We start from the raw sequence: 12,134 nt of genomic DNA on the forward strand, positions 1-12,134 counted from the left end.
TGGTTCAGGAGTAATAATCTAGGTCTGTGCTGATTCTGTGTCTACGTCTTCCCTCCCTCACTAGGCTACAATTCCTTGCCACCTCAGTGTCTGAGGCCTGAAAGGATGCTGTGGTTTAAAGGAGGGGGCTGGGTTTCAGAGTCAGCAAAAGCTGGCCTTGTATCCAGCTCAGCTACCTACCTGCCTCAGTCACTTGGATAAGTCCCTTGGCCTCTGTGAGTTTCAATTTCCATATTTACAAAAGGGGTCTCATGTTCTCTATTTCCCAGGGCTGTGGGGTATCTGATAGTATCCCAACTAGCTCAGACCTAAAACATGGATATGCCAGCATTGTGAGCTAGGTGACCCGCTCATGGAGGTGGTTTGTGTGCTTTCCGTAGATCAAACCTCTCCAACAGGCATGAAATGTTGGAAGAGAATATGAACTCTGCTTACATCCAAGAATCAGCAGACGCGGCTGATGGGCTGCAGGGCAGGACAAGTCATAAAGGCCAGGTTACAGGCAGGGACAGGTCATTACTATTGAGAAGACTGATGGAAATCTCACTATAAGCTAGACTCTGTTCTAAGTAATTAACATGTACACATGTTCATCTTTTAATCTTTCCAATCCTTAAGAAGAAGGCAATTTTTGAATCAAGAAACCAGGCACAGAGAATTTAACTAACTTGCCCCAGGCTATGCAACCAGGAAATGGCAGAGCAGAGGGGGACAGAGAGAGAGCGGCCTCCTAACCATTACACCATGTGGAACCAACTCCCTGCCAGAGTGTAAACACACCCTGGGCAGGAGAAGCGTGATGAAAACAGAGCTCTTTATTACTGGAAATATAATAAACTCTCCTGGGGAAAACTTTTGCAGAGAGTTAGGCAGTAAAACTGAAGTCACAGTGGTATGAAAACTCCCTTTCTCCCCATTTTACTCCAGCCCTGTACCAAAAGAGCTGGACCCCTGAGATGAAAGAGGCCTCTCCATGTTGGACGGAGAGAGAGAAGTCCAGGAGAGAAGCAGGCAGGGGATGTGAGACTTTCAGAAAGTAGCAGCCGCAGAGACAACGCAGGATACCGCAGGATACCGGCACCTCTGTGGTCAAGGGTAGAACCATGGCCCCAGTGCAGTGCTGGCCCTGGAGCGAAAGCTCCGTAGATTCTGCCGCCACGGGCTGTAGTACTCAGGATACCAGCAGCCGAGCCAGACATTGGCTTTCCCTCCTTTGATGACAAAGGAGCAGGAAAATGCACAAGACCTACGTTCAGTTCAATAAACATTTATAAACTGAACCTAACCCCTGGCCAGGATCAACAATTAAACTGTAAGCAGCACCCTAGAAGTGCCACTTTTGTCTCCTTCCTATCATCCCTCCCCAAGGCCATCCCTTCCTCGACATCTAAAGCCTTGGGATCATCGTATGTGATTTTGATTTTTATATAAGTAGAATCATCTTTTTCTTTTTCTTTCTTTCTTTCTTTTTTTTTTTTTTGAGACAGTTTCACTTTGTTGCCCAGGGTAGTGATGTGGTGTCATAGCTCACAGCAACCTTAAACTCCTGGCTCAAGTGATCCTCTTGCCTCAGCCTCCTGCATAGCTAGGGAGGTTAGCTACCACAACATTTGGCTGGTTTTAGAGAGGGGGTCTTGCACCTGTGCTCCCAAGCAATCCAACCTCCTTGGCCTCCCAGAGTGTTAGAATTACAGGCATGAGCCACTGCACCCAGCCCAGAATCATTTTTTAAAACAAAACAAAACCACTATTTTTAGAGATGAGGGTCTTGCTATGTTGTCCAGGCTGGCCTTGCCTTGAGCTTTTGAGCTCAAGCAATTTTCCTGCTTCAGCCTTCCTAGAAGCTGGGGCTATAGGTGTGTGTCACTGTGCCCAGTTTGAATACTTACACTTTCTTTTGCATAGCTTTTTGTTTGTGGTATTTGTATATTGATGTGGGTGGGTATCGTTCATTCACTTTCATTAGGTATGGTACAGAATCCCAGTGAGTCAACCTGCTCACAACATCTCTGTGCATTCTGTTGATGAGGGCACTGGGGTAGTTTCCAGATTGGGCCCCTCCTCTTTTGAGGACTCATAGAAAGATATGAAAAGAGGAATCTAGACCCTTATACTTGTGAACTATGAACAAATTCTTATGGTAATGGCCTGAGGGCGTACCACACGAGAATCTCAGAAACATCTGGAGAAGAGGCCCACTGGGAAGCAGAGGCAAAAATTTGGAGGGATTGGCTGGATACTTCCTTTGTTTTCACAAAAGCCTAGAATTGGAAACAATGTTTGAAACACCTAACCTGGCAGCAAATAGGTCCCCAATGAATGGGAGCTGTCCTTATTGCTAGGCACATGCTGATGGTCGATGTTAACTTTATGAATCAATCTTCATGTATAACAAACATGAGACATGGTAGCAAGAAAGAGAAAGATGTATGAGAAGTTACACTACGTGTGCTGCCTGGGTGGGCGCCGTTATATTCCTGCTGGAGGCCACAGAGACTTGGTTCAATTCATTGGACTATTAGAGCAAAACACCACAAACCAGGTTGCCTATAAGGAACGGAAATTTATTTCTCACAGTTTTGGAGGCTGGGAAGTTCAAGACCAAGGTGCTGGCAGATCTGGCGTCTAGTGAGGGCTGCTTCCTGTTTCATAGATGGTGCCTTCTTGCTGTGTCCTCACATGGTGAAAGGGGCAAATGAGCTAGCTCCCTGGCGCCTTGCTTAAAAGGGCACTAATCCCATCATGAGAGCTCTTCCCTCATCACCTAATCACCTCCCAAAGGTCCCAGATCCTAGTGCCATTACCTGGGGTTTAAGATTTCAGCATATGAATTTTAGGGAGACACAAACCTTTAAACTTTAGCAGTCCTACTGTGCACTGGGAGGGCTTCAGACACAGAATAGAGCCAACGGACCCCCAGAAAAATTCTCATCCAACCACTTCATTTTAGAGATGAGTTCATGGAAGCCTGGAGAATTCTGTGACTTGTCTCTGGGAAGGGAAGGAACAGGACTCTTGGTCAAAGGAGGGAAGAAACTCACCCCACGGAGACATGAGAGTGAGGGTTGGGGAAGTTATAGTGCACACAGCCAATCATGGAAGGGTCAAGGTGGCAGGTGGATCATTTGAACCAGGATTTGGGATGTTCTAGGACTATCTCTCCATCTTTCCCTTGGATTTTTCTCCCAGACAGCTTTCTTCACAAGTATGGAAGTAGGGCTGCAGGTGGCTCTTGGCATCGCAGTTCACTACCAGAAGGGACTGTCACTCCTCCTTCATTGCCTAAGATTCAGGGAAAGACTCTGACTGGTCTGGCTGGGCCTTAACATGCTGCTTTGCGGCTTGGTAGGGGATGGTGGAGTCTGCTTTAATTTTCAGCCTCCTTTAGAACCGTGCAGGCTTTTCTTTTATTTATCTTTTTTGGTGAGAAGGAACTGTTCTCCCAAACAGTATTATTTCCAGAAGAAGAAAGGAGTACAAGGTAAAAGGAACACCAGGTATTTACTGTCTCTAATCACATGCTTTTGGCTGTAAGTAACAAAGCTGCTTTGAACTCATTTAAATTATAAAGGCAATTGGTTGGCTTATGTACCTGAAAAAGTTCAAGGTAGGTTCTAGCTTTAGGAGCATTTTGATCTGGGTTCCAATTCCTCTTCCTTGTGATGTTTTTTCGTTCTTTTTTTTTTTTCTTTACTTCTCTTTTCTTTTCAAACAGGATCTCATTCTGTCACCTGGGCTGGAGTGCAGTGGTGTAATTAATCATAGCTAACTAACCACAACCTGAGATTCCTGGGATCCAGTGATCCTCCTGCCTCAGCCTCCCAAGCCAAGCAGCTGGGAATATGGGCGTGCACTACCATGCTTGGCTCATTTTTCTAATTATTGTAGAGACCAGGTCTTGCTCTTGCTCAGGCTGGTCTGGAACTCCTGACATCAAGAGATTCTCCTGTGTTGGCCTTCCAAAGTGCTAGACTGACAGGTGTGAGCTGCCGCACTCATTCCCCGTGGTGTCTTTTTGTTGGTTATTCCCTGCCATGTGTATTGATTTCATCATCCTCAGCCTGGCTTCTACAATAAGACATATTATTCATGTCTTTAGCTGAAGCCCTCAGATTCATTCTGATTGGACTGGGTTAGCTCATAAAGCTAGTCTAAATATTTGCTTTTTTGTGGTCAGGCAATAGAAAACAATTATTTGCTTTACTTTAGGCCCCTTGGTCCACCTCTAAAGCTATGGTATAACCGGGTTCCCTGGAGGGAAAAGCATGAATGCTAATGTGAAGGGGCAATCAGCAGGGACCCACTTTACCACTAAAAAGATGAAGAGTGGTTAAAGAAATCACCCCAAATCACACACCTCATAAGTGCTAGGGATGAGTTTTGTACTAAAGTCCCACTGGTCCCCAAGTTCGTAAGCATTTGATGACAAGTCCTCTCACTAGTAAACACAAAGCTATTCCCATTTTCTATTGTTGCATCATGCACCAGCCCAAGCAGGTAGCTTAAAACAATCACAGATTATGATTTTTCCCAACTCTGCTATGTGGGCTGAGAACAGCTGATCAGCTATCCTGCTCTATGGGGTGTCTGCTGGGACTGGAATGGCCAAGATGGCTTTGTTACTCACATGTCTGGTGACCCCACGGTGGTCCTGGAGGAGGGTTGCTGTGAGGCGTTTATTACTCCACGTGGACTTGCCAGGCCTCCAGAAACAAGGCTTCCAAAAGGATAAGCCTCTGCTTGTGTCATTCTTGTCACTTTTCACTGGCCCAGGCAAATGACAAAGCCAACCCAGAATCAATGTGTAAAGGATCTACTGAAGGTTGTGAGTATCGAAAGGGGAAGATTATTGGAGGCCACTCAGTGTAACCACCACCAGAGCACACTTTTATCCCCTTCTTCTAATACAGAAAATACTCTATCCTTTTTAAATTCTTCTCTTCTCTGAAGGAAATTATTATTCAAAATTAGTCTAAACAAGGGTGCAATGTCTCACAAGAGGTCCCATCCATGGAGCATCAGGGGACCAATGTCGGGTATGGCTGCGTGCCTGCTGCTACAGCAGGGTCTGCTGGCAGCTCTGCAGCTAATGACATTCGCAGTTTCCATTACAACCTGGCTTTCACAATATAAATCGTCCCAGATGCACACTTTGGAGTATGAGGTTTTATTTTGATTTGGTTTTATTTTTTAAACATAGGCTGAATGTTAAGTTGCTTGGCTTGGATTTTTTCCCCCGTAGATTTTATGTTGAGAGCTTTACATGTTTAAAGCCCCAGTAGGGTGTCATACATTTCATCATCTTTTCAGGCACCTAAAGCATATGTTCTACTTTGGGTATTCTACCAGGAAAAAAAAAAGGGAGAGTATATTTCACAAGGGAGGCCATAAGTCATCCACCCAGTGGTCCCATCTAAGGCTGTGGTGTGCTGTTCAACTAATAAATGTCTATTCTCTGCTTTCCCAAGGACATGGATGGTCTGTCCACTTTTGACTGGTTGTGGGTTTTCTAGCTCTTTTGTTAAATACTACAGATTTAAAATTGGTGATTTTTTTCTTATAAAGCTGCCCTCATCCTATTTTTTTTCCTTCTCCCTTTCTCCTGTGAAATTAGTTGGGACAGACTGAAGTTTCTAAACCCCAAGGTTAAAATTTGTCAAGCCCATCACTCTTAATATGTAAATTTTCTTTTTGAGGGGGTGTGAAGGTATTTCTTTTTATTTCCTGTTTCCCTTCAAGGTCCATGGCATGGCAGTTGTCTCAGTTCAGCTCTGCTTCTTTACACATGTGGATACTGTTTTTAAGCTTTGTATTTTATTATTTCTCTCTTCTCATTGCAAGTATCAGTTTGAGTTATGAGCTGGGTCTTTAATCCTCTAGCTCGGCTCTTTTTGGAAGAACTTATTCTATTGATAGGTCTACTCCACGTTAGCTGTTTTACTAACTCTCATTTCATGGCTCATAAACAAGAAAAAATTTCAGAGTGTGGAATTCCTGGTAAACTCACATTTACAAATGTAAATGTATTTGATGATGTAGAATTTTTCCAGATTATTCTCTTAGTAGGAGATGTTTTGATGTTAGATGATGATTCTCTACAGTAGATTTCCAGACTATGTGAAAACAATGAGTCAAGTTTCTATCCTAGTCTAGAAAATAAAAATTGTGCATCAAGTTCCCTTTTCAAGATACTGAAGTTTGGAGAATGCCCTTAAATTTCTTATAAGTTTTGACGTTTCTGGGTCTGCAGAATGGGTTTCCCAAATGTTCATTAAGGACCGAGCCTCCCGTAACCCCAGAACTACTATGAACTTTAGTAAGATTGTTTCTGTTCTTTTCTTTTTTTCTTTTTTTTGTAGAGACAGAGTCTTACTGTACCACCCTCGGGTAGAGTGCCGTGGCGTCACACGGCTCACAGCAACCTCTAACGCTTGGGCTTACGCGATTCTCTTGCCTCAGCTTCCCGAGCAGCTGGGGTAAGATTGTTTCTGGCTCAATTAACTAGGAACCATCTGAAGGGAGCAGAACTTATGACAAGCAGACTTCACTTGAACAGAGCACCTGACCGTGTTCCAGACCCATGGAACTAGGACATGGACTCTCCCAGGGCTAAATGAAATTTGAGATATCAAGTCTATTTCTTTTATTGACTGATCCTTTCTATCCTTGTGAAATTCTTCCTTGGCTTAGAACAATTTCCATGGATGATTTCCAACTTTGCTAGCGGTTAACTACCCCTTTTGGATGTCCAAGCCAAATTCTACACAGCAGTGTTGATTGAGTCACCATCTTGATCTCTCCTTAATAGGGATTGTGGGAGGTCCTGGCCAGACCCATTTATACGAAACATTTTTGGATTCTGTGATGCAGGTACAGAAAAAGAAGTATTATTTAGCTTTGTGCTTAGATGCAGAAAAGGAAATATATACAAAGATTTTAAGACCCCAACTCTATACATTAGGCCTAGGAGACAGGATTTTACTGAGTGACAAAATCATTGCTTCACATGTATGTGGTAGCAAAGGTTGTTTTGGGATGCTAGCCTGGAAATCCTATAGAATCTTTTTCCTATAGACTCCTGAGGAGAGGAGGGAGGATCAAAGCCAAACAGCTCTACTGTTGGTTTTTTCTTGGACCTGAAAACTGGCAGAGAGGGCAGCTGCCCTCTGATGATTTGTGTTCCCTACCTGCAGTGTAGACCTGTTGTTTTTTCAGCTCGTTTTGATCTAGGTGGGGCCATCAGACCGAGTTCTGGCCAATGGAGTCTGGTTTTCTTTCTCCAGGGATGCCCACTGACGCCAAGTCCCAGGGCGAGGCAGGGGAACTGTGTTTTGAAGATGGCAGAGCCTTTGTCAGCTCTGTCTACAAATGGTGGTGTAAGCCACATTCCCCTTCCTCTGTCCCCTCTGCTCCTGCTCTCACTACCAGTATCTACCATTGATACGAGCAAAATTGAATAACCCCATTGTGTTAAGCCCCTGAGAATTATAGGCGTGAGCCATCTCTTCTGGACTCTTTGGTGGTTTAATGGGTTGAATTGTGTTCACCCCCACCCCCACAAATTCATATGGTGAACTCCCGTTACCTCAGAATGTGATCTCATTTGGAAATAGCAGTGTTGAAGACATAATTAGTTAAGATGAGGTTGTTAGGATGGGCTCCCAATCCCACATGACTGGTGTCCTTCTAGACAGGGGAAGTTTGGACCCAGAGAAAGATACACACAGGGAGAATGTCATGTGAAGATGAAGGTAGAGCCTGGGGTGATGCTGCAGAATCCAAGAATTGCCAAACATTGCCAGCGAGCCACAAGGAGTCCGAGAGAGGCATGGAACAGATACTTCCTTGAAGTTCACAGAAGGAGCCAACCCTGCCCACACCTTGATCTTGGATTCATAGCCTCCTGCACCATGAGACAATAAACTTCTATTGTTTTAGGTACCACACCATTAGTGGTAACTTGTGGCGGCAGTCCTAGGAAATCCATACAGGTAGGAATACTCTTCTAGATAACTGTGTACATCTCCTCCTCTGCACTTTTTTGAGTGACTTCACTTTGTGGATCTCTTAAAATAGCTACAGTGGCTGATTTGTAAACAAACAGGCCTGGGTTTATTGTTTTGTTGATAGTCTAGACAAGGGGTTGACAAGCTCAGCTTGTGGGCCAAATCTGGGCCCCTGCTTGTTTGCGCAGAAGTTTTATTGGAACACAGCCACCACACTGCTTTGCGTAAATGTCGTCCATGCTGACTTTGCTCTACGGTGGCAGAGTGGAGTAGTGACAGCAGAGACCCTGCGGCTTACACAGTTAACAATATTTACTGTTTGGCTCTTATAAGTAAAAGTTTGCTGAACCCTTGGCCTAGAAGTGATGGAGATAATGTTAAAAATAACAGATAAAACTTTAAAGTCTGCCTGTCTGTAGCCATTACCTTGTGAATGGCACAAAAAAAATTGATGAAATATTTTTCTAGTATTTGAAAACTAGTATCTGATTCTGCAAAGACATTGTCCCTTTCATAGACAAATGAGTGAAATCCTGACACAGATCTTTGGTGTTTGGCATTCCTGTTTATATAAAGGAAAATATCAACCAACAGCTATGTTGGAACTATATCTGTCTATTGCTTGCCATGATGGGTCGGCTACAGAGAGGAGACTCTGTCAAAAATCCATGAAAACAGATATAAGAATCAATATAACTATGTAGAATTTTCCAGATTATGTGTATTGGATGATGATAAAGTTTATAATAAACTTATGTATGTATTTATGTATATATACACACACATACATATATACAGGCAGTCCTTGGGTTATGAATGAGATAGGTTCTGTAGGTTTGTTCTTACGTTGAATTTGTATATAAGTTGGAACAGGTACATTTACCTATTACCTTTGATAGCCTCCATTTGTAAATGTGAGTTGTATGTCAGTCAGATGTTTATAACTCGGGGACTGCCTGTCTATATACACACATACATATACAGGGGAGGTACATATATATATGTGTGTGTGTATATATAGGCATATACTCAATGCATACCAGTAACTTTTGTTATCTTACATATTGAACCTTGTATCTCATAATTGCAGAAGTCAAATGTGACTCGAGTATTACAATTTTAATACACTTTTTTCCTTTCTTAAAATGTGTATACATTTTTTTTTGAATCCTCTATGTATACACATAAGTATGCATTTTCTCTTCCAGAGAACCAGTTGTTTACCAACACTTCCGCAACCTCTGTGCAACATCCACAGCTGGGCAGAGGGCACCCAGTTCATGGATCTGTTGCTATATGACTTTGGCTTTGGCTTGTGTAAGGAGGCACAGGGGACGGCAGCCACTGCTATAGAAAAACCCAGTGGCACCAGGGGGTTAGGCTTGGCTGAAACGTGCCCCAGGGGCTGGGCAATGCATGCCAAGTTCTCCCGGGTGAAGTGGCCTGCTGACTGCTGACAGAGGAGTCGGGTGTACATCTGAGTTTGCTCTTCCTCCCACCAGCAGGAAAAGCCCTTCAGCAAGGGAGCAACGGGGTAAACGCACTCATTTCAGAAGCTGGGTTTGGTGATGACACGAAGGACAGATTGGACAGGAATAACCAGCTTGAGGGCTGTTGCAATCTGTGCTTTCATAAACACAGCTCAGAAAGTCAGTGGCTCTGCCCTGGGCATGTTTGCTGGCATTTGTGAGGAAGGCTTGCAAAATGTTAAGAAGTAGGATCCTTGCTTGATAGTAGACCTCTTGTTGGAACCCCAGAGCCTACAAAACAGAAAAATAGAAGAGCAGTTCTGGAAAGCTTTGCCAAATGCTGTCATGTGGCTTTCTGTCATCCCTCTGTTGCTTTCTAGATACTTATTAGAAAGGATGAAATCGTTTTTCGGAAGCCTTTTCTTGACAGCAAGCAGATAAGGGTGGAGGGGCTCACGTGGAAACTGAGACTTTGTGCATCTGCAGAAAGGCGAGGAAGCGCTCAGGCTCCAGGGAGAAAGCACTGGGCGGGGCCTCCTGCAGCATCCTAGCTGATGCCTCGTAGGGCACTGCAACCCCAGCCTAGCCTCCCCCACTCCAGGAGGGCAGATGCCCCACAGCACGGGGGCATTGCTGACCCCTCCGCGCCCAGCAAGGCAGAGACTTTAATCAGCATCTTCTCAGACCTGCTGGCTTCCCCTCACCCTGGGAGCTTCTCCCCACAGCTGCCTCTTCCTCCCAGGCTGGGTTTTGATTTTAGGCAGGAAGGATTTAAGAAACTCTAATCTGACACTCTGGCAGTGGCATGCAGCCCCCAGGTGGTCTGCTGCACCGGGTCCAGTACTAGCTGTTGGCCTGTGCCTTTCTCCCAGTGTGGCTGGGCCGGGCCTGTCCCTGGGGTCCCTGCACAGTGCGCTGATCATTGAGAACTGGGTGGCTGCAGTCTGGTACATGCCAGTCCTTGCCCCTGGTTTTTAGCCCACTGGGCTTGTAAACTGTGGACAAATATTTGGATAACAGCCTCCTTTCATTCCCTCCTCCATGCCCCAGGCTTACTGGTGGCTTCATTTTCCTTTTCTTCACTCTGCATTAGACTTTAGATGTGCAGCAGAAAAGGCAGTAACTCTGAAATCAGCCAGATTCAGCTCAACACCATACTTTGCCATGAGGTAGCTGTGCCATCTTGGGCAAATTAACCTCTCTGAGCCAAAGTTTCTTTATCTGTAAAAAGCAGGTCAGAACACTCGTGTCAGGTGTTTCTAGAGATTAAAAGAGATACCATACGTGAAGAGCCGCCCGTGCAGCGCCCGTTTCTTATCTATTAGATATTATAGATCATATCATAGATATTCACACGCTAGGGCATTGTTCAAATGCACATTCTGCTTCAGTTGCTCTGGAGCTGGGCCTGAGATACAGCACGTTCAACAAACCTCCAGGCAGTGCTGCTGCTGGGCTCTGGACCACGTTTTGAGTGGTGAGACATGACGTTGACTCCCTTCCCCAAACCTGCAGCCTCCAACTCTTGCCTGATTGCAGAAGGAAGCTCTTACGTCAGGCCAGAGACACATGGTCCTCTCCTGCTTCTCCATCCAGGCTTGTCAGAAGATATGCCCGCTTACCCCCCATAAGCCACGGGAACTAACATCAGAGGTGGGAGAAGTGAGACGTGAGCGTGCAGTGGAGAATTAAAAATTAGAACAATGAAGAATTGATGCCGTAACAGGGAGACAGCAGGGGCAGGTGAGCACAGTCACATGGATTCATAATGGTCTTAGGAACTTCAACGATTTTTTTTTTGCAGTTTTTAGCTGGGGCTGGGTTTGAACCTGCCACTTCTGGCATACAGGGCCAGCGCCCTACTCCTTTGAGCCATAGGCGCCACCCAGGAACTTTAACAGTTTTTAAAAATTGATGATGAATGAATCCCAGAGATCGGGGATGTGGAAAAAATTTGGAGGCAGGTCAAGGCTCTTTCCTTGACATGATGTAAAGTGTGGAAAGATTGCAAGAGGAAAGCAAAAACAATGTGCTGCTGATGTGCGTCTGTGCCCCTGATGTGCGTCTGTGCCCCAGCTGGCTCTCATTCCTGGGAATGCCCCTTTTCTTCTCCTTTATTTTAGTTTTGTCACTGAACAGCTTCGTATGAGACCTTTGGGTGCATGTCCCCTCCATACAGATGTCCACATTCTCCTCCTTGTTGAGGCCCAGCTTAAATGCCACGTCCACCTTTCATTTAACCCATCAGCAATAGCACGGCGGCTCCTCCAAGCTGCTCCTGTCCTGTGTTTTCAGCTGTCCTCATCACAGGTGCTGGAGGGACTCTGACTCTCTGGCCATCTCTGTGGCTGAATCCCTGGTCCTGTTGGGCTCAGGCCTGGTTGGAGGGATGGGGACTACTGGGGAGTCCCTTAGCGTTAGTAAATGGCGGTGACACTGAGGGGGGCACCACCGCAGCCACCCACACAGCTGGTCAGCTGCTGTCACTGGTATTCTGTCCACCTCCAGGAGATCTCCATGGGAGGAACTTGTGGCTCTCACCCTGTTCCTCCCCTTCAGGATCTAGGTTAGGTGAGTGGGAGGGGAGGGGGTCACAATTCTCTCTTCCCACACAGTAGGTCACAACCTGCATCAGGACAGTAACAGAGTTTTTAATTGA

This window comes from Nycticebus coucang, chromosome 9 (assembly GCF_027406575.1).
Source record: "Nycticebus coucang isolate mNycCou1 chromosome 9, mNycCou1.pri, whole genome shotgun sequence".
In the NCBI taxonomy this organism is placed as follows: domain Eukaryota; kingdom Metazoa; phylum Chordata; class Mammalia; order Primates; family Lorisidae; genus Nycticebus; species Nycticebus coucang.